The following is a 23,197-nucleotide window of genomic DNA, read 5'->3' on the forward strand; positions in this document are numbered from 1 at the left end:
TGAAGCTCCAAACCAAAGTTCGGAAGTCTTTGACATCCCTGACCCCAGCCCCGCTCAAGAAGGCAAGCCCCGGACATAAACCGCTATTTTTACTACACTGCAAATTATATATTCATATATATCTACTTGTGTATTTAAGTTTCTAGGAATTGTATTGAAACCTTAGTTGCATATTCCTAGGAACCTATGTATTGAATACTAGAACCTAAGCCCGACTAGCTGCTAAGCTAATAGGACCGGTAGAAGTTGAGTGATTTCCTGTCACCCGCGAGCTTATAGGAGTTGCAATTTTTACATTCCTGCAACCACAATAAGGATGACGGATGGGGTTGTGAATATGATTCATGACTTTGGCAGAAACCCTGTCTGTGTTGATGAAAATTTGATAAGGTCGCAGTGTGTGGTAGCGGTGGTTAAGCGTTTGAAAGTACTAGCCACATGCCGTGAAATATGGTAAGCGGTAAGCCTAGTAACCGTTCGGCTCGAGGAGTGGACATACCCCCCACCACTCGTAATTTGGTTTTTCACACACGCACCGACGTGCGGGAGTACGTTCCACAGCGGATGAGAGTACGTCCTACAGTCACGCACACTGTAGGAGTACGTTTCGCACCGCGGATAGGAGTACGGTCATGTAGTCGCGCTACAGACGTCATCCTGCACATTGGATGTGCGTATGGTCCTACATTTGCTTGTGGTGGCATTGATCCACGAGTCGGAATGAAAGGCAAACGGTTGCTTCGAAACAATCGTTGGATGTTCCAAGCGTGTGAGTTAGGTTTACCCTTGCAAGGCTTGAAATTCGATTCAGAATCGTCCGTGTCTCGTGGAGATTGAGACTGCTTGATCCCTTTGCCACATAGAGTAATAAGAGCAACCTGATGATGGTCAAAGATGATGTTTGTTTAAAAAGTTCTACCATGCTTGGGTAACTATAGTTGCTTACCTAGAATGGATAACCAACTAGAACCTGAAAGCTAAAAGTTGAAATTAAGGACCTACTCTTTGTTGCTTTTCAGCTAAAACTATACCCTGAACCATTACAAGCCTTCATAGTCTAGCTACATGGCTAAGTATACCATGAAACGGGTAAGCCTTGCTGAGTATTAGAATACTCAGGCTTGCAATGTGACTTTTGTTCCAGGTATTCCCCCTGAGGACTCTACTCTGCCTGTGCGCTGGCCCTATGCTCTTCCCGATGGTTGGTCCGTGGAATGGGATACGTCCCCGGCCAACACAGGTTCCTCCGAGTAATGTTGAGCTTGGGCTTAGCTCAATATCCGTTCTGCGACGCCCCGTAGTGTCGAGTTTTAATTCCACTGCAGCTACTCTAAGTTTGAATAGTTTTGTATACATTGATACTAGTTAGGTCGTGCTACCATATATGTTTAAAGGCTAATGTAATATTATGCCTGTGATGTAAAATTTTTGGTGATTCTATCTCTGGACTCGTCTTCGTGCGAATTATCTTGTTTTGATCCTGAGTTAGGTGGTTTTATCGGGACTTTACCCGACAGACCATGGGGTTACACCTTTTGAAGTGCGGTTGAGTACTTACTGCCTTCCGAGAAAGGATCAGCGTATTTGAGCCGGTGAAATTCAGGTTGGTTCTGCCACAGCTGGTATCAGAGCTAACAAGTGTACACCGGAGATATGGATTGCCTTAAAAATGCTTTTAGTATAAAATTGGACCAACAAAGTATTTTGCAAAACTATGTTGGTTTCACTAAGGATTGTGCTTAGTACGTAAAGCCCTAGGGTAATATTTAATAATGGGAGTTAGAGGTGGCTATAGTATATATATGTATAACTCTAAGTTCCAGCATTACTTTTTTTGTTAAAACTTAAATTCATGCACAACCAAACCTTACATTCTGTAATGACACCTTCGACGATGAGGTAAGAAGGTAAGGATCCTCAGCTAACTGGGGAGTTAGCCTTCCCGTCGGTGATGCGAACCGAACGCTGTTTCTCAAGCAGTGGCCTACTTGAGATGCTGCCAATATATCAACTGAGGTTGATTATATTGGGAGTATATGGTTAGGCGCAGGGTATGGCGATCGCTGTTCATACCCCCGCATTTTGCGGTACCCCCGTGAATACGTTGTTTTGATAACGTATGTTAACGCTGTCTGTACGGTGGTAATTGTACAGATGTTGTTTCTATAGTGAACAGTAATGATTGGGAACGCATTCATGACATGCTGGCATGAAAGGTTCATTGGAGGTATATATTGTGGTTTTTTGCAGGTACGCTAACCACGAATCGATAGGTTCTGAACGGTTAGGATTTGTCGACTAGATATTATAGGGAGGGACGTATCTATGTTATGCCACCGTAACTAACCACGTAAGTCCAAAGATATTTGGCAGTTATTTTGGTCTGTGAGGACGTTAGTGCGTGCACGCATCTTTGAGTTGATTGGAACTTGTGCTTATGCTGTTATGGGGATACCTAGAGTATGGTTATCCACAAGTGCAGCCTAGAAATGGTCACCCAAACAGCTATAGGGTTTAGTATCTCGGTATCTTTGATTCATCCACCAAATCTATCATAATTATCTGATCTCTAGTCCTTGCTGTGACCAGAATCAAATATCTTGTTCCATTTACCTTGTGAGTTCTTAGTTGGATGTATATCTTGGTGCATTCCAGCATTTCCTGAGCTTAACTCATATTTTTCCACAGCCTTCTTAAAACCCTAAGGAATTTATATCCAATTTAACATTTGAATCATTTTGATTCAGATGGCAGATGTTCAGAGGATCTATTGGGATGCTGAGGGATATGCTCACACCGCTTATTTACATTAGGAAGGGTTTCCAAAAATCTTGTGGGATACACTTCGTATATTTCACTACCGGTACCCACCCCAGTATAAGGGTCGTGAGTTTATTGAGGTTGGAGTCCCTCGATGCCGTGCTACTATCACTGTTCCCCAACATCCTATCCTCGAGTGGCAATCTATTGAGATAGAGGTTGTCAGATATCGTCTCGTGGATACTTTTGAAGCAGCAGCCCTCAAGGCTATCACCACTTTTTGTGAACAGCATTCGATGGAGGTAGCGGCTTATCCCATTGGACTGTTTCCGGCAGTTTTTGCACATGATGCTGAGTGGATCTACAAAACAAACCATTTTGGACATTTAGTTGGAAATCTTGCTGAAGAGACCCTCAGGATAGTAATCAGGTATATGAACACTTAGTATCACCTCCAGTCACTTAAGCAAAGGTGTATGGACGATATGGTGAATCTGGCCTAGCATTTTCATAGGGATCTTACCCTGAAAGATGACCAGATTCATTCACTTGGTCAAGGCATTGCCGGAAGGGATACTACTATTGGACATTTGGAGGTGCAAATCTTGGAGGGTGATGCTCAAATTCTCCAGCGCAACACCGTAATTGACTTTTTGCAGGAACAAGTCCATGACTTGAACCAGGAATTAGGTGATGCCCTTGGACATATTGAGATGCTCCAAGAACAGCAAATACCTCCTCTTGTGCCGAATGAACTAGAAGACGAAGAGGAAGATTCAGAAGAAGAACCTGAGGAAATTGAAGGCGTGTCTGAGATAGATTCAGAACATGGAGATCCAGAACCAAATCCTCAGCCCAATCATTCTTCTTCCGGCAGCCATTCTTCATCTGGCAGCCAGTCTTCTGTGGGCAACCTCGACAACTTCTAATTCATCCTTGTCGTCGATATCCTAGATGTGTTTAGTGTAGTATAGTGTGACATAGGGAAGGTGTAATTTTGTTGACTTAAGGACCACTTGTTGTATTATATGTGGCAGGAGTACGTATGGTTGAATGGTAGTTGATAGATTACCAAGATGTAATATACAGACCACCAGATATGATCTATAACTCGCGTTCCTGTTCAGTTATCTATTGAGCTGTCAATCTGTTGTACTATCTTTATCTGTTCCTTTTGTGTGCGGTATATTCTGAAAATGGAAGCAAGGATAATCTGATGTAATGGACATCTTTCATGTTTTTCAGATGGTTGGCGCTATGCGTGGAACTCCTGAAGGGTTCAGGCCAGACCAGGCTAGCGGTTCCCAACAACCGCCACCACCACCCCCAAATCTAGCAGAGGTTATGGCACGACAGACTGAGCTTCTCAATCTGCTAGTGCAGGCACAACAGAACCAGCATCGACAGCAATTACGAGGAGGTCGTGATGACCTCAACCCCCAAGTAGCTAGCTATCAGGATTTCCTCAGTACTCAGCCCCCATTTTTTAGTAAAGCTGAAGAACCACTTGATGCCGACACCTGGCTCCATACTATTGAATCGAAGTTCGAGTAAAGCTCACTTCGCTGCCTAGCAACTTCGTGGTGCTGCCAGCATTTGGTGGGATAACCATTGTGCCATGCAGCCCGATGGCCATGTTATCTCCTGGGAGGAATTTCGGACTGCCTTCAGGGCACACCATATTCCTGAAGGACTGATGGAGTGGAAGTTGAATGAATTCCTGGCACTCACCCAAGGCACCCGTACGGTACTACAGTATGCACAAACTTTCAATCATCTGTGCCAGTATGCAGGCTATCAGGCTGACAGTGATGCCAAAAAATAGGATCGTTTCCATCGTGGCCTCAGTACCAAGCTCAAGGAACGCTTGAACCTGGTTAAAGCTAATACTTTCAGTGAACTTGTGAATATGGCTTTGACTCAGGAGGATTGCATCACGGCACATCATGCCGAGAAGAAACGGAAGACCCCCACTGGACCCTCGAATGTTCAGTTACCGAGGTATCGAGTTGTTCCGAATGCGCAATTCAGAGCACCGCAGCGGAATACTCCACCTGGCAGATTGGTTTTTCACTCGCCTCAACAGCAAGGAGGGTATAGACCTCCCGTACCTCCGCAACAGCCACAGCAGTTTGGCCCAAGGCCAAACAATCAACAATTTCAATAGAGAAGTAGCACTTATCGCTGTTTTAAATGCGGGAGTGCGGATCACTTTATCAAGGATTGTCCTCGGCCCAGGAAGCCTTTTCAAGGGCAGAGTTCTAATCAGAACAATAAGTGTAAGGGCAAGAAGAGAATAATGCAAGTGTGCCAAGGGCGAGTCAACTTCACCACCCTTGCAGAACTTCCAGAAGGAGGCCCCATAATGATGGGTACATTTTCTATCGACTATAAACCTATTATTATCTTATTTGATTTCGGTGCAACTCATAGCTTCATTAATGAGAAATGTGTTGCCCGAGTGGGACTTGATTCTTGTCAAGCCAAGGGGTCATATATAATCTCTACCCCTGGGGGAAAGATTGGTTCCAATCAACTGATTAGATGTGTGCCAATACAGTTGGGTAGTAAGCTAATAGAAACTGATTTGGTTTTGCTCCCTTTAGAGGGTATGGATATCATACTTGGGATGGATTGGATGACAAAACATAAGGTGTTGTTAGATATCTCTTCCCGAGTTATTAAGATTGACTCACCATATGAAGGAGCCACTATCCTCTATCTACCCCAACAAGAGTATTTCCACTCTTGCATTTATGTAATCACAGACATCAAATTAGAAGACATTCCTATAGTCTGTGAGTATCCCGATGTCTTTCCAGATGATTTGCCTGGGATGCCACCAGATCGGGACATCGAGATCATTATTGAGCTCCAACCTAGCACAACTCCTATTTCCAAGAGGTCATATCGAATGCCGCCTAATGAATTGGCTGAGCTAAAAGTACAACTTCAAGATCTTCTTGATAAAGGTTTTATACGCACAAGTGCTTCACCTTGGGGATGTCCCGCTCTCTTTCTAAAGAAGAAAGATAATAGCTTAAGGCTATGTGTCGATTATCGTCCCCTCAATGCGGTCACTATAAAAAATAAGTACCCTCTTCCCCGCATTGACATCTTGTTTGACCAATTAGCTGGAGCCAAAGTCTTCTCTAAGATTGATCTACGCTCTGGTTATCACCAGATCAAAATCAAGCCTAGTGATATTCCAAAAACGGCTTTCTCGACCAGATATGGACTTTATGAATATCTGGTTATGTCTTTTGGACTCACTAATGCACTGGCATACTTCATGTATCTTATGAATTTAGTCTTTATGCCGGAGATTGATAAATTCGTCGTGGTTTTCATCGATGATATTCTGATATACTCTAAGACTCAAGAAGATCATGCTAATCATTTACGTGTCATTCTTCAATGACTACGTGATCACCGCCTTTACGCCAAATTCTCTAAATGCGAGTTTTGGCTTAATAGTGTGAAATTTTTGGGACATACTATCTCCAGTGAAGGCATATCGGTTGATCCAACCAAAGTTCAGGAAGTTATGGATTGGAAACCTCCAACTTCAATTCATCAAATCCGTAGTTTCCTTGGATTGGCAGGATATTATCATCAATTTATTCCAGACTTCTCCAAGATAGCCAAACCTATGACTGAGCTACTCAAGAAGGAGGTTAAATTCCATTGGAATGATAAGTGTGAAGGAGCATTTCATATACTAAGAAAACTTCTAACCACTGCTCCAGTATTAGCTCAGCCAGATAGTACCACGCCTTTTGATGTCTATTGCGATGCTTCCGTAACCGGACTTGGTTGTGTGCTTATGCAAAACAACCGGGTTATTGCTTATGCTTCCAGAGCACTCTGGAATTATGAACAAAATTATCCAACCCATAATCTTGAGTTAGCAGCTGTTATTCACGCTCTCAAGATTTGGAGACATCATCTTATGGGCGCCAAGTGTAACATTTACACTGACCATAAGAGCATCAAATATATCTTTACTCAAGCTGACCTAAATATGAGGCAAAGGCGTTGGTTAGAACTGATCAAGGACTACGATCTTGAAGTACACTACCATCCCGGCAAGGCTAATGTGGTTGTGGATGCACTTAGCCGCAAGGCACATTATCATTGCCTATCCAGTGAAACCTTCAGTGAAACTCTCTGCTATCAAATGAGAGAACTCAATCTGGAGATTATTCCTCAAGGTAGCCTGAATCTCATATCTATCGAATCTACTCTTCAAGATAGAATCATCATGTCACAATTGCATGATGAAGGTATCAAAATTATCAAATAGAAACTATCTCAGGGAGAAGCAAAGTATAGGTGTTTCCGCACGGATCATTAAGGAATTCTATGGTTCAACAATTGTATTGTTGTACCTAGGAATCATCAGCTTCGTAAACAAATCCTTGATGAAGCACATCTATCTAAGTTTTCTATTCATCTTGGTAGCACTAAAATGTATCAAGACCTTAGGTGAAACTTTTGGTGGACTAGAATGAAAAGGGAAACTGCCAAATACGTGTCTGAATGTGATACCTGTCAGAGAGTCAAAGCCAGTCATCTAAAGGTATCAGGTACACCTCAACCACTGCCCATCCCATCTTGGAAGTGGGAGGACATCAGCATGGATTTCATTGTTGGTCTTCCCCAAACATCTCAGAAGCATGATTCCATCTGGATAATCATTGATAGACTCACCAAAATAGCACACTTTCTTCCCGTGCATACAACTCATACTGCTAAGAAGTATGCCGAAATCTATCTGGAGCAAATTATTCGACTGCATGGTGTCCCTAAGACAATCATTTCTGATCGAGGGGCACGATTCATTACACGCTTCTGGGAACAATTGCAGTCTTCTCTCAGAACCAAGCTGATTCGAAGCTCTGCATACCATCCCCAAACTGATGGATAGACTGAGCGAGTTAATCAAATCCTTGAAGACATGCTTCGAGCTTGTATCATTCACTATGGTACGAACTGGGACAAATATCTAGACTTGGCCAAATTTTCTTATAACAACAGCTATCAATCCAGTCTTCAAATGGCTCCTTTTGAGGCGTTGTACGGTCGAAGCTGTCGAACTCCTTTGACTTGGTCTGAGACCGGTGAACGCCAAATCTTCGGACCAGACTTAGTTACCGAAGCCGAAGATAAGGTCAAGGTTATCCAAGCCAATCTTAAGGCCGCCCAGTCTAGACAAAAAAGTTATGCAGACCAAAGGAGAAAACCATTACAACGCCAAGTAGGAGATTATTTCTATCTTCAGGTATCTCCTACTAAAGGTGTTCAACATTTCGGCCTAAAGGGAAAATTAGCACCTCGATACATCGGACATTTTGAAATCATCGAAGCCTGTGGCACAGTAGCTTACAGACTTTGTCTTCCTTCTCAGTTGGCTGCCATTCATGATGTCTTTTGTATATCTCAACTCAAGAAATGCATCAAAGTGCCTACTGAGATCATTGAACAACAAGCCATCGAGATCGAGCCTGATCTATCTTATGCCGAATGGCCCATTCAAATTTTAGATACCAAGGAAAGAACCACTAGAAGAAGAAAGATTAGGATGTACAAAATCTTGTGGGATCATCATACTGAAGAAGAAGCCACCTGGGAAACTGAAGATTATCTTCAGAAAAACTTTCCCGAGTTCCTTAAAAATCCTTAGGTATCTATTTTTCAAATCTACATTCTTGTAATCTCGGGACGAGATTCCTTTTAGGGGGGAAGGTTGTGACACCCTAGGTGTCAAAATAGTAAAATCATAGGAAAGAATGTGTAATGTATGTATTGAATTGAGTGAAATTGTGTGAATGTGTGGAAATAAGGACTTATGTGTAATTTTTCAAAAGTATGAGTCCTTTTATGCAAAATATTTGAATTACAAATGTAACTTTCAATTTTTACAAGGGGTTAAATTTGTAAAAGTAGTAGTCATCATTACATTGCATGAAAACTTGCAATTAAGTCCAAGGTTACATGAAATTTACCCTAATAAGGACAAAAACTTTAAAAAGTTTGAAATTAGTCCAAGGTTTTAAAATAAAGTCCTATCCTTTGAGTTTTTGGTTCTGAACCCTAAATAAAAGTTGTAGGGTTTGAAAAGTTATACAACTTTTATTTTGACCATTTTCTCATTTGAGGTATAAAACAGTGAAAAAACTTGAATTTATGCTGAGGTCCCTGGAGTTTTTGGAGTTTACATCTTAGCCCGTGGTGCCCCTCCCCTTTCTTCTTCCTCTGCTCCTCCTCTGCCGCACAGCAGCGCCACCGCTGGCCGCCATGCTGCACTGCGCGAGGCCCCCGCCTGCTTCTCCTGGCCTCCACGCGTCGCCCCCGAGCTCGCCCACCGCCTCAGCGCTTCCCCGCTGGCTTCCCCCAAGCGCACCACACCGCTGCCGGGCCGCCACCAGCTGCTTGCCGTCGCAGGCCGCCACCGCTCATCGCCGCTGCTGCTCTGCCGGCGGCACCTCATGCTCTGACAGCTCCCACGCGCCGTCCCCAAAACGGTCGCTGCCCTAGTTCTTCTCCTCTGGTCTTCTCCCACGCGCTCCACATCGCCCCGCCTCTGCCCGAGCTCTGCCCGGCCGCCACCTCGCCGCCGTCGTGGCTAGCGCTCGTGTGTGCCTCTCCACCCTTCTTTGCTGGTCTAAGACGCTCAGTAGCTTCCCCTCCCTCCATTTCGCTCTCTCTTGCACTCACATTTCACACCGAGCTTCAAATCCGCCAACCTCTCTGCTCACCATGGGTAGACCACCACAGCTCCTCGCGATCCATGATAGCCCCTCCTCTAGCTTCACCATGATCCCGTGAAGCTCACCGCCCTTCACTCGACTACTTTTGAGCTCCAATTTCGCCTTCCCGACGCTCGCCGATGTTCTTCTCCTCCGCGGTAGTCACGGTCACTGTCGGTCACTTCTTTCCTGTAGCTGTTAGCCTCAATTGAATGCAGCAGTACCTCACCCGTGGCTCACCGATGCTCGTGCGCAGGATCTTCACCGATGTTGATCACCGGAGCATCACCGTCGCCGTTGACCTCTCCGCCGCCGCCTCGGTCTGCCGTGGGGACCCATCTTTCCGACCACCTCAACCCTCGCCAAGGTGATCAATCGAACCGCCTTGACCCGCTGGAGCTTTTCCCCAACCTCTAGACCACCGCCGTAGTTGAGCTCTACTACCGCCTTCTCGGGTCACCGTCGTTCCACCCCTCCAGTTGACCCTGACCATCACATCACCCCCAGCGAGGACTACCCTAGCCCCCTGATCCTCCCTGGCCGGTTCCCGCTCGCCACCGGCGACCACCGTCGCCGGAATTTGGCCGGCAAGTCTTGACTCTCTTCCCTGACGAGCCAGGGACTTGATTGCATTGATTCAAATCTGTCTGAGGGCTTGGCTGCAAGATTTCAGTCCCTCCCCTCAATTCAAAATCAGTAATATTTAGAAATTTGTAAGAATCCGTAGGAAATTCAGAAAAATGTCAACCTAGTTTTGCTTGAATCCTTGAAGTAAACTCTACAATTTTATGTAATAACCATGAGCTGGATAAGTGGATATTTTGAATTAGAATAAATACTAGGAAATGAGTGTGTTAATTAGATCTCTTGATCCATAGCTATGCTGATGCTAAAATTTGAAACATAGGACATGTGTCTCATGTACAGCTCTATATAAAATTTGTAGACTCAGAACTATTTCCTAGCTATGATGTTCAAGTGTCTTTGTTTTATATTGAGGAAAGCTTTAGGATTTATTTAAGGGTGAATCTGTTAGTGATTGTAGTTAAAGATTTTACCCTAACCTTCTTTCAACATGTGTAATCCGTGATAAAATTTTGAACCTCAGTAGCACAGAGTAACTTAAGTTATGAATTTAGGCTTAGATGCAAAGATAATTCATGAATAATAGTTCTAATTTATGAAAATTTATGAAATTAAATTAGAGTGTTACTTTTGAGTAGTGTAATATGTTCAGAAAATTTCAACATAAGATTTAGTATAAAACTTCTGATATAAATAAATTAAGATTTTTTTCCAATACTACGTGATGTAATTAGCTTAATTGTTTAGAGTAACTCCACACGTCGTTTAATGAAATTAAGTAATGTAAGTTAATACTCGATAAATGACTACCCATAGAAAAGGTTAATTAACTTGTTGGATTGCGACTTTATCGTGAAGTAAAATTCTTAAATCAACAACCATTGCTTCAAATAACTGCATATCATGTAGATTCGACTACACTCGCCGACGGAACCTACGAGTTGATTCCGGAACCCGAGCAGGGCATTTCGGAAGACCAAGTGAACGTTGCCGAGGAATTAACTGAAGTCCTGAACCAAAGTTCGGAAGTCTTTGACATCCCTGACCCCAGCCCCGCTCAAGAAGGCAAGCCCCGGACATAAACCGCTATTTTTACTACACTGCAAATTATATATTCATAGATATCTATTTGTGCATTTAAGTTTCCAGGAATTGTATTGAAACCTTAATTGCATATTTCTAGGAACCTATGTATTGAATACTAGAACCTGAGTCCGACTAGCTGCTAAGCTAATAGGACCGGTAGAAGTCGAGTGATTTCCTGTCACCCGTGAGCTTATAGGAGTTGCAATGTTTACATTCCTGCAACCACTATAAGGATGACGGACGGGGTTGTGAATATGATTCATGACTTTGGTAGAAACCCCATCTGTGTTGATGAAAATTTGATAAGGTCATAGTGTGTGGTAGCGGTGGTTAAGCGTTTGAAAGTACTAGCCACATGCCGTGAAATATGGTAAGCGGTAAGCCTAATAACTGATCAGCCCAAGGAGTGGACATACCCCCCACCACTCATAATTTGGTTTTTCGCACACGCACCAACGTGCGGGAGTATGTTCTGCAGCGGATGAGAGTATGTCCAACAGTCACGCACACTGTAGGAGTATGTTTCGCACCACGGACAGGAGTACGGTCATGTAGTCGCGCTATAGACATACGTCCTGCATATTGGATGTGCGTATGGTCCTATAGTTGCTTGTGGTGGCACTGATCCACGAGTCAGAATGAAAGGTAAACGGTTGCTTCGGAACAATCGTTGGATGTTCGAAGCGTGTGAGTTAGGTTTACCCTTGCAAGGCTTGAAATTCGATTCAGAATCGTCCGTTTCTCGTGGAGATTGAGACTGCTTGATCCCTTTGCCACATAGAGTAATAAGAGCAACTGATGATGATCAAAGATGATGTTTGTTTAAAAAGTTCTACCATGCTTGGGTAACTATAGTTGCTTACCTAGAATGGATAACCAACTAGAACCTGAAAGCTAAAAGTTGAAATTAAGGACCTACTCTTTGTTGCTTTTCAGCTAAAACTATACCCTGAACCATTACAAGCCTTCATAGTCTAGCTACATGGCTAAGTATACCATGAAACGGGTAAGCCTTGCTGAGTATTAGAATACTCAGGCTTGCAATGTGACTTTTGTTCCAGGTATTCCCCCTGAGGACTCTACTCTGCCTGTGCCCTGGCCCTATGCTCTTCCTGATGGTTGGTCCGTGGAATGGGATCTGTCCCCGGCCAACACAGGTTCCTCCGAGTAATGTTGAGCTTGGGCTTAGCTCAATATCCATTCCGCGATGACCCGTAGTGTCGAGTTTTAATTCCGCTGCAGCTACTCTAAGTTTGAACAGTTTTGTATAAATTCGTACTAGTTAGGTCGTGCTACCATATATGTTTAAAGGCTAATGTAATATTATGCCTGTGATGTAAAATTGTCGGTGATTGTATCTCTGGACTCTCCTTCATGCAAGGTACCTTGTTTTGATCCTGAGTTAGGTGGTCTTATCGGGACTTTACCCGACAGACCATGGGGTTACACCGTTTGAAGTGCGGTTGAGTACTTACTGCCTTCCGAGAAAGGATCAGCACACTTGAGCCGGTGTAATTCAGATTGGTTCTGCCACAACGGAGTTCGTCATTACCATGATAGGAATGTTCAACGACACTCTTTCAATATTGGAGATATGGTTCTTCGACGAATCCAGGATGATACAAGGCTTCGCAAGCTTAACTCGCGATGGGAAGGAACTTTCATTGTGCGCAAGGTCACAGGCCCTGGATCTTATCAATTATAGTACCCAGGTGGCCAAGAGGTACCAAACTCATGGAATATTGAACACCTATGTCGGTTTCATCCTTAACTCAACTAGGGCCATCATATATTGGTGCCTAGAGGTTAATTTTACCAGTACAACTCTGTTTTACTGGTTTACAACTGGTACTACGTGCAAGTTTACTGAAGGGCCTTGCTCCCATGCTTCTAGTACCTAATTACTAGTGTACAGCTAGTCTTTTGGGTTCCTAAAGGGCCTCCGTGCCAATACTTCCACTACAACTTTGTTATACTGGTTTACAATCGGTATCATGTGCAAGTTTGCTGAAGGGGCTTCGCTTCCTTATTTTCCAGTAACATATTACTTGTTTTTGACTTGTACACTATGTTATTGAAGGGGCCTTGCTCCTATGATAAGAATTTTACTTGTTCACGACTGGTTCTATACCTAGTCGACTACTTTGACTACCTGTCTTGACTACAATCCTAGTCGGGATCGATTCCGACTAGATGGCTCCGACGACTGCTCAAGCACTAGTGGCTACTTGCTATACGCTTGAGCTCAAGGGCTAGCGCTACTTTTCTGCTACGACTACTTTATGCTCGTGACTCGGGGGCTTGATGCGACAAAGGCACTAAATGTGTTTCATGGGATAGCTCTCATGCTTACATCGACGCTGTACAATTACTCGACAAATACCCGACATCAAGAGGCTTTTTAAGATTATTACCCAAAGGACTTATTTAGTAATTGGATCAGAGCACAAAGATCGGTTTGAGAGGTAATTTTGGGTGTTTGTTGGGGATGTTGTTTGTTTTACCATCTTTACAGGGAACTCATCCCGAAAAGAGAGGTTTACAAATTTAATACACCAATTTTCCCACGTTTACCATCAAATCTTTACTATCATTTTGCATGCCACGATTCTTTGGATTCTTTATTCCAAAACCTTGGGGATTTGGATTCAAAGGCTCGGGGGTTGCGGGACATGTGTCATTAGTGACTTAGTTTTCAAAACAGCTGGAGGATAAGGATAGAAGACTCAAGATTAAATAGACCCTTAGACTGATTCTTCGAGTCAACCTAAGGCTCGGGGGCTACTCTATATGGAGTGCGGGTTTAATCGCACCCTATATAAAGAAGACTAGACAACTACTCAGGGCATCAACACCTCACAGGCTTGATCCAGCCAAGGAATGACTTGAAGGGCACCTCCAAGATGGAGTTCGAGAGAACTCGAAGATGCCTTCAGAAGTACTCGGACGCCTGCACTACTCGGCTACGAAGTGCTCAAGGGCTTGTCAGACCTGGGCACATGAGACTGTCCACGTCGCACACTTCTCCTAGGATACGGGATGGGACTTGGCCCCCGCCCTACATCTGTTGTAACTACTCGTAATGCAGTTGGATTACTTGTACAGTAGTTAGACTAACACGGTAGGAAACTACCCGAGAAGTACTCGGGTAGGAGTCGTCGGCTTGTACCCGACTAGAACTTCCATGTAAACATGTCCCCCCAGACTATATAAGGGTAGACAGGGACCCCCTCAGGGACAATAATCATCAAAGGCAATACTAACCACACAGGACGTAGGATATTACGCTCTCAGCGGCCCGAACCTATCTAAAACCTTGTGTTCCTTTGCACCTTCGAGTTTCTGATCTTGGCGACACCCTACCTACAAACTCAGTACCTCGGGGGTATCCCTCGGTGGGCGTGGCGGTAAAACACCAACAGTGTCCTCCGAGTATTTCCTTGGTTGCATAGAGGCTGTGAGGTGCTCATGCCCCGAGTAGTTGTCAAATCTTCTTTTATATGGGGTGCGATTAAACTCACACTCCATATGGAGTATCCCTCGAGCCTTAGGTTGAGTCGTAGAATCAGGCTGAGGGTCAATTTAATCTTGAATCTTCTATCCTTATCTTCCAACATATTTGAAAAATAAGTCGCTGATCACACGTGTCCCACAGCCCCTGAGCCTTGAATCCAAATCCCTAAGGTTTGGAATAAAGGATCCAAAGAATCGTGGTATGCAATAAATGTCAATAAAGATTTGATGATTAAGATGGGAAATCGACTCAGTAAATTTGAAAATGTGTTGTTTCAGGATGAAATCTTTGAAAAAATGGTTAAACAAATAACTTCTCCAACAAACGCCCGAAATTACCTCTCAAATTAGATCAATGACTAAATAAGACCTCTGGGTAATTATCTACAAAAACTGCTTATTTCAGAATAAAATCCATGAAATAATGATTAACAATCATCTACCCAAGATAAATCTTTGAAAGCCTCTTGAATTGGGTACGTTCGAGTAGTTTTACATCTTCCAGCATTAAAAACATCAGAGCTGTTCATGGGAGAAGGCTAAGTGCCTTGTCACATCCAGTCCCCCGAGCCTAGGAGCTAGATGAGTAGCATAGAATATACCCAGTAGTCCGTGGCACTAGCCCCCAAGCCCAGACATCGGCCAAGTAGCTGCTGGATCTTGAACAGTTGATGGAGCCGTCTAGTCGGAGTCAATCCCGACTAGAGTTGTAGGCGAGACGAGTAGTCGAAGTTCTCGAATAGGTGTAAAACTAGTCGTAAACTAGTAAACCCCTTGCCATGGGAGCGAGGCACCATCAGTAACATAGTGTACTAGTCGAAAATTAGTAATCTATTACTGGACATATGGGAGTGAGGCTCCTTCAGAAAATTTGCGTGTAAGACTAGTCGTAAACCGGTAAAATGGAGTTATACTGGAAGTATGGATGCGAGGCCCCTTCAGTAACATAGGATACTAGTCGGAAACTAGTAATCTGTTACTGAAAGTCTGGGAGCAAGGCCCCTTCAGCAAACTTGTGCGTAAGACTAGTCGTAAACTGGTAAAATGGAGTTGCACTGGAAGTATTAATCTCCAGGCATCAATAGAAGATATCCCGGTTGATCAAGGATGAAAACAGCGTAGATGCTCGATATTCTAGGAATTAGGAACCTCCTGGCCATCAGGGTACTGTGAGCGATACGATCCAGGGCCTGTATCCTTGTGGATGATGAAAGGTCTTGTCCGACCCGGGTACACGGGACTGTCCACGTGGCACACTTCTCCTAAGATATAGTTTGGGACATGGCCCACGCTCTACTTCTATTGTAACTACTTGTAATGCAGTAGAATTAGTCGTATAGTAGTTAGACTAGTCGGACATGATAGGAAACTACACGAGAAGTACTCGGGTAGGACTCCTGGGCTTGTACCCGACTAGGGCTTCCATGTAAACCTATCCCCCAAGACTATATATGGGTGGACAGGGACCCCCTCAGGGACAATAATCATCAAAGGCAATACTAACCACACAGGACGTAGGGTATTACGCTCTCAGTGGCCCGAACCTGTCTGAAACCTTGCGTTCCTTTGCACCTTCGAGTTTCTGATCTCGGCGACACCCTACCTACAAACACACCACCTCGGGGGTATCCCTCGGTGGGCGTGGTGGTAAAACACGGACAGCTGGCGCGCCAGGTAGGGATGTTCATCGAGCATCCACCGGAGAATTCGATGGCATCCTTCAACCTCACCAGCACCATGCTCGATGAGGCCATAACTTTCATCTTCGGCTCCTGGATCTGCGTCGCCAATGGTTTGGGTGGCTCCAACAACCACCTACCCAACTCCAAGGAGCTGGAGGCGACGTCATCAACTCCAAGCAGCAATCTCGATGACTTCATCGACAACCTCGATGATATGCTTCTTCCTGATCTGGCCCAGCAGATCGAAAAGATGTCCATTTTCAACGCGACTTCCACTCGTGATGCACCAGATCTATTTGGGTCAGATTCAAACTGATCTGAAAAGACCTCACAATCTAAATCCCTCTCTAACTTGTCAGGCGTGGATCTTTTGCTCAAGATCAAGGACGTGGACGCCACCGCTTGCTGGGCCACCCCCATTTTCGACACCTACTCGGACTCTAACAAAGAGTAATCCCGCAGTACTACATCTTCAAGCCGGCTCTGAGGAGGACTCGGAGACATGGGCTTCACCACTTGTCAGGCGGGCCCTGCCCTTGAAAATCACTCGCAACCCGATGGCCACACCGAATCTTTTTTGGGTAGCCTTCTGGGTTTAACCATCACATCAACGCCGCAAGGACGTTTCATGTACTGGAAGGGCTTTGAGCCCTCTAAACTACTCGATTACGAATCCTGCCTTGTGGCCTTCATGCAGGGACTACCCTTCCAAGAGGGTAGACCCCTCTCTCCTATTGCGGAAGAAGGAGAAAGTAGCACATAGCAACTCGAGTACAGCCTTAGGGTTAACCACTCGCCGGATCGACAAGTCTGCATGGCCTCCCTTCACAACACGGAGGATGACGAGCTAGACCCCTAGTACGACAATGAACAACTCGCGGATGTCTCAGCCGACGAGCCCACAGCTGACGGTCCCCAAGATGAATACGAGGAGCACCGAAGGATCCGGCGAGCAAAGAACGCCAAGCGCACTCAACGCAGGCGCAGCGTGCAGAATCACGCCCGCGAACCAAGGGACCTCAACAACGCTTTTGCAGCAGTTCGGACATGCTTTTGCAGCAGTCGTTCACCGCGAGTACCGTATGCTGATTGGTGCCATCACAGAAGCAGCACTCCTAGCTCAACAACTCTCACCCAATCCTCAGATACAAAGGCTGCAATACTTGATCCAACGCGTGCTCGTGCAACTCGATGGACAACATCCAGTGCCCTCCACTCGGAATCAGCCCTCGAGGTCTGAGCATCATGGTGATACCACGCTGGTCCGTCGCACCCCTAGAGGAGGGCTTGGGAGCCGGAGGAACGACAACTGCCAGCGCAACAAGGGCCACCTGTCCGTGTGTGGCAACAACAAACAAGAAGTACAACAACCCACTCACAACTAGCGCGGGGCAAAGCATCATGGCCAAGATTCAGTCGAGGCCAACCTCCATGATGCTCCAATGATCGATCTCAGGCAGAAGATCAACGAAGGCCATGACGCACAGCTTGTTATTGAAGCGAGGAGAAGGGACCCTACCGGCAGGCACCATGATGAGGACAACAGCAACCGCTTCCCCGTCTTCACCACCAGCATCACGAATAAGTCCTACCCAAAGGACTTCAAACCAGTCGGAATCTGCAAGTATGACTAATGAGGACATCTCTCCTTTGCATACAATGCAAGGACCGATCACTAGAGCACGTGCGCGATAGTTGGATCTCCAGGTACGTTCTAAACTTATCAATTGTTTTTCAAAACTTATACTTGGTTTCATGCATGTTTTATTGATTAGGAACAATGGAGAGAACTAGCAAGGACTTGGAGAAGGCCAAGGAGTCAAGGAGGAGGAGCTAGGACATCCACACCAAGGAGGAGTCCAGGTCCAACTCGACTTCGACTCCACCACGGATTTCAGAACCTCACATCACCAAAATTGACGCTGTGGCCACTGGCCACATACGGATTCGGATTTGGATGTTCTATATATGGTTGGAACCAGAATTTCATAGAGCTTCCAATGACACTGGTTCCACCTCAAAAAGTTCCTTCTGAGTCGAGGGGAATCATCAAAACAAGTGGGCGTCTAGAATCTGTCAGGGTGTTGTGTCACCGTCTGTTGGGTCGTTGGCCTGTGTACCGTGTTGGAACCCATTAGGGTTGCATCCAAGGAACTTGCACACCCCTAACTCCTTTTTATTCAGTAGCCATCACCATATTAGGGGGGTTTTGCTTAGATTCAATCTGTCATCGAACAGTGTCGCCGTTCATTAGTTTGTGAGACCCTATCTCGTAACCAAGTTTGTTTGATTGCATCTCCTGTTCTTGCTTGTATTCTTGATTGTGCTTGCAGGGATAAGCCTTCATGGCGAGATCATCCATGTGACATGGGTGATAACCAATGGAGCAGTGGTGTAGTGGTTGCGAGGTTCTGATCGTTCGGGGCCTTGGTTCATCAATGTCGAGTTCTCCACCAATCAAGTTTACCATACCTCTCGAAAGATCGGGACTCATCCTTCTATCAAGTGGTATCAGTTATCAGGTTGCCAATGAGGTATACTCGTGTGCCTTTAGATTCATTTCGTTTTCGTCCTATAGTCCACCAAAAAAAGCCACAAAATTTTTTTACTCTTTCCGACCTACAACCCACGCTCAGCCTTTTGCACAATTTAGTTTCGGAGTTCGTAGTTTTGAGTTCTTGTTTGGTTGCTGGTTTAGATTGGTTTTAGTTCATGTTTGTTTCTTCCATCCGCTGTCATCTACAAAAAAAAATCAATCTACAAAAAAAATTTCATCCACTGATCCACCAATTCGCATCCGATTCAGTTTCCACCGCCACAAAAACCTAATTCGGAGGGTCCTCCTTAAAATGGGCATAACTTTTCGCTCGGAACTTCGATTGAGGTGAATTTTTTTCCTAGAAAGCTCTCGAAAAATTGCACATACAATAACCTAGCTTCTCTGGGCAGGGCATTCTCAAAAATTTAAAAAAAATCAGGAAGGCACTCGATTCGAGCTCCGAAGTTCCAGCACCAGTTTTTCCAAACGCTCCTGAATTTGTACCGATCACATCTTTCATCGGTTTGAGCTGATATTTGGTGGTGTTCATTCCCTTGTGCTCCTGGTTGAGAAAAAATTATCAAAAAAAATATCCCTAGTGCTAAAAGACAAAACAGGGGGCAAATTTGCTATTTTCTGTGTGAGCTGCTGGATACTTGCTGATACTGCCTTTGTTGTTTATCATCTTTCATCCTTGTTCCTTGCTTGCTGCCACAACTATTCTAATACTCTTTTAGGCCAGGAACTAGGTCAAGTTCTTTGGACACTTATTCAGCATTGCTATCTGTTACTAACTTGTGTGCCATATACATATACTGCATTGAGCCTTCCCAAGCTCCACCTTGTCCCGAGCAGAATAGGTAACCTTTGCAATCACACCTACTCTCTTCGTGTTATCATACCGGTCACCGTTTGCCACCTGCAGTGCTGGTAAGACACTTGTAAAAGTGGGATAAAATGCATCTTACTGCTTGTTTTATATTTCCACTTCAGAGAGTGTAGTCATAGGGTTCACAACCTTTTTCCTTCGTTTCTGTTTTCTTCTAACCATGACAGGAAAGGAGCCGATGGACAAGATCTCTCCTTCTACACCTCCGGACGATAATGACTGCGTGTCCCATATGGAACTAAAAGACATCATGAGGGCGATGACTGGCGCTTTCAACAAGTACCAGACCACTACAACAGACACCTTTCAGAGGATTCATACAAGTGTTGATGGTCTTGCCGCACGGCTGGACATGGGGGAGGCTCGTTTTTCCCACCATGCTCCACCCCCCATCATCCCTGCTGCCGGTGGCCTTGCTCAGAATGACATAGAGGACGAGTTCAACGACGATGAGGTTGATGCATAGTAGCGCCGTCACCTTCTACGCCATCATCAAGGTATGGGAGGTAATGGTAGACGTCGTCCTCATGCTCCTGAGCAAGATAATGAACCTTATGCTAAGATTAAGTTTTCTATTCCACCATTTTATGGATCTTATGATGTTGAGACTTACTTGGATTGGGAGATAACGGTAGAATAAAAATTTAGCTCCCATCTTGTTCCTGAGCGTCATAGAGTTAGACAAGCCACTAGTGAGTTTAAAGATTTTGCTATCATTTGGTGGAATGAACTTGTCAATGCACGTTATGCCCCACAGACATGGACTGCGTTAAAAGAAGAGATGCGCGCTAGGTTTGTTCCTCCATCATATAGATGTGATCTTCATAAGAAATTACAACGCTTTTATCAAGGTGACATGTCTATCCAAGAGTACTACCAACAGTTGTAGAAAGGTATGCTTCGTTGTGGGGTAGTTGAGGATCAGGAAGACCAGATTGTTAGGTTTTCTGGGGGCTTACAGCATGAGATCCAGGATATTGTATATTATAAGGAATATCATTCTATACAATGTTTGTTTTCAACTTGCTATGTTGGCAGAAAAAGAACTGCAGGGTCACCAACAGCAGCGGCGAAACAACACCTTCACGCCACGGTAGCTTCCGGCGCCAGTCAAAGCGACGCCCTCCTCGAGCATACGTGCGGCCACACCTCCCTCCACCGGTGTTGTACGCAACACCGCACCTTCAACATCAAAGGGACAAGACAGCAGCAAGTCCCAGACGCCTCCTGGTGTTGCAGCAAAGGCTATGGTGCCCAACACTTCCACTGGTCGCACCTCCAACATCAAGTGCCACCGCTGCTAGGGATTTGGCCATATGCAGTGAGATTGCCCAAGCAAACGGGCGATCATTGCTACTGCTGACGGTGGGTATGTTAGTGCTTCTGATATTGAAGATGAAAATATTATTGCAGCTAACATTTCAGGTTCCGATGACAGTGCTGAGGAGGTTCTTGGTACATCTGTGACCAACAACTACAGGACCTTAATTGTGCACCAAGCTTTGAGTGCCACAATTGGAGAGGACGACAAATGCCAATGTCACAACCTTTTCAACATGTTTCTTGTCGTCAAGGACTATCGTGTGCATACAATCATTGATGAAGGTAGCTGCAACAATTTGGTGAATGTTGAGGTGTTCAAGAAGCTTGGCTTGACCACGCGGGAGCATCCACATCCTTATCACATTCAATGGTTTAACAACAACGGTAAGGTAAAGGTAACAAAAATAGTAAGGATACATTTTTCAATTTGGTCTTACCATGACTTTGCTGATTTTGATGTGGTGCCTATGGATGCTTGCTCTCTTTTGTTGGGACGTCCTTGGGAGTTTGATACTGATGCTATTCACCATGGTAGATCTAATAAGTATACTCTCATGCATAAGGGCAAGAAAATTGTGTTGCTGCCAATGACTCCCACTGAACTTGTGCAATTTGAAAATGAAAAAAAGATTAATGCTAAGCAAAAGGGTATTTTCAATTCTGAAAATCAGAAACCTATTAAGTTAAAAAATTCTATTTTGTTTGCAACTAAATCTGATCTTGATGAGTTATCTGTCTCTACTGGACCTTACTATGCTTTAGTGTGCAAACATGCTTTATATTCCATTAAGGTCATGTCCATTGCTTTGCCACCTGCTATTGCTAACCTTTTGCAGGAGTATATGGATGTCTTTCCGTCGAAGGTACCCCCCTGATTACCACCTGTGCGAGGAATTGAGCACAAGATTGATTTGATTCCAGGGGCGAGCTTGCGAAACCGTGTCGCGTACAGGACCAACCCCGATGAGACTAAGGAAATTCAGCGACAAGTCCAAGACCTTCTAGACCGCGGGTACATTCGTGAGAGCCTTAGTTCTTGTTCTGTTCCTGTTCTTTTGGTTCCTAAGAAAGATGGCACTTGGCGCCTGTGTGTTGATTGTAGAGCCATCAATAACATTACCATTCGATATCGCTATCCTATTCCTCGTTTGGATGACATGCTTGATGAGTTGAGTGATTCTGTTATTCTCTCCAAGATTGATTTACATAGTGGATATCATCAGATTCGTATGGCTTTAGGGGATGAATGGAAAACTGGCTTTAAAACTAAGTTCGGTCTTTATGAATGGTTAGTCATGCCTTTTGGTTTAAATAATGCGCCCAGCACTTTCATGAGATTGATGAACGAGGTTCTACGTGCTTTCATTGGTAAATTTGTGGTGGTTTATTTTGATGATATCATTATTTACAGCAAGTCATATGATGCACATCTTGAATATTTGCGTGCTATTTTTAATATCTTGCGCGATGCACGTTTATTTGGTAACCTTGAGAAGTGTAACACCCTAAGGTAATTTTTTTCCTAATTTTAATAAATTTATTTGGGCTTAAATAAATTTCCCAGGCTTTTCTTTAATTTTTGTGGCATTTAAAGTAATTTATAATGCAAGAAAATAAAATTTATCATAGGATTAAAGTGTTTGTGCATTCATGCCGCAGCATTGTTTTAATTGTGTTGAATTTATAGATTTGAATTCAAATTGTATTTTGAATTCAATTAGATTTGTTTGAATTAGTGGAGTATAGAAAAAGAAAAGGAGAGGAGAAAGAATAAAAGAAAGGCAGCCAAACCCTCTTCTTGGCCCAGCCCAGCTCCCCTCCCCCTCTCTCCTTTCCCTCTCGGGCCCCCTCTACTTCCCCCGCATGGGCCAAGCCGGCCCATTCCCTTTCCTCTCAGCCCGAGCGCCCCTCTCTCTCCCCTTCTCTCTGCTAGCTCGGGCCCGCGCGTCAGCGCCTTCTTCTCCCCCTCCTTCTTCTTCCCCGTGCGCAACGGCCCCCGCGAGACCGCCGGCGACCCTCTCCTCCCGGGCCCGCACGCCAGTGTGGCTCCGCCGCCCTACAAGTAGAG

Source organism: Panicum hallii, chromosome 8, assembly GCF_002211085.1.
Source record: "Panicum hallii strain FIL2 chromosome 8, PHallii_v3.1, whole genome shotgun sequence".
Classification (NCBI taxonomy): Eukaryota; Viridiplantae; Streptophyta; class Magnoliopsida; order Poales; family Poaceae; genus Panicum; species Panicum hallii.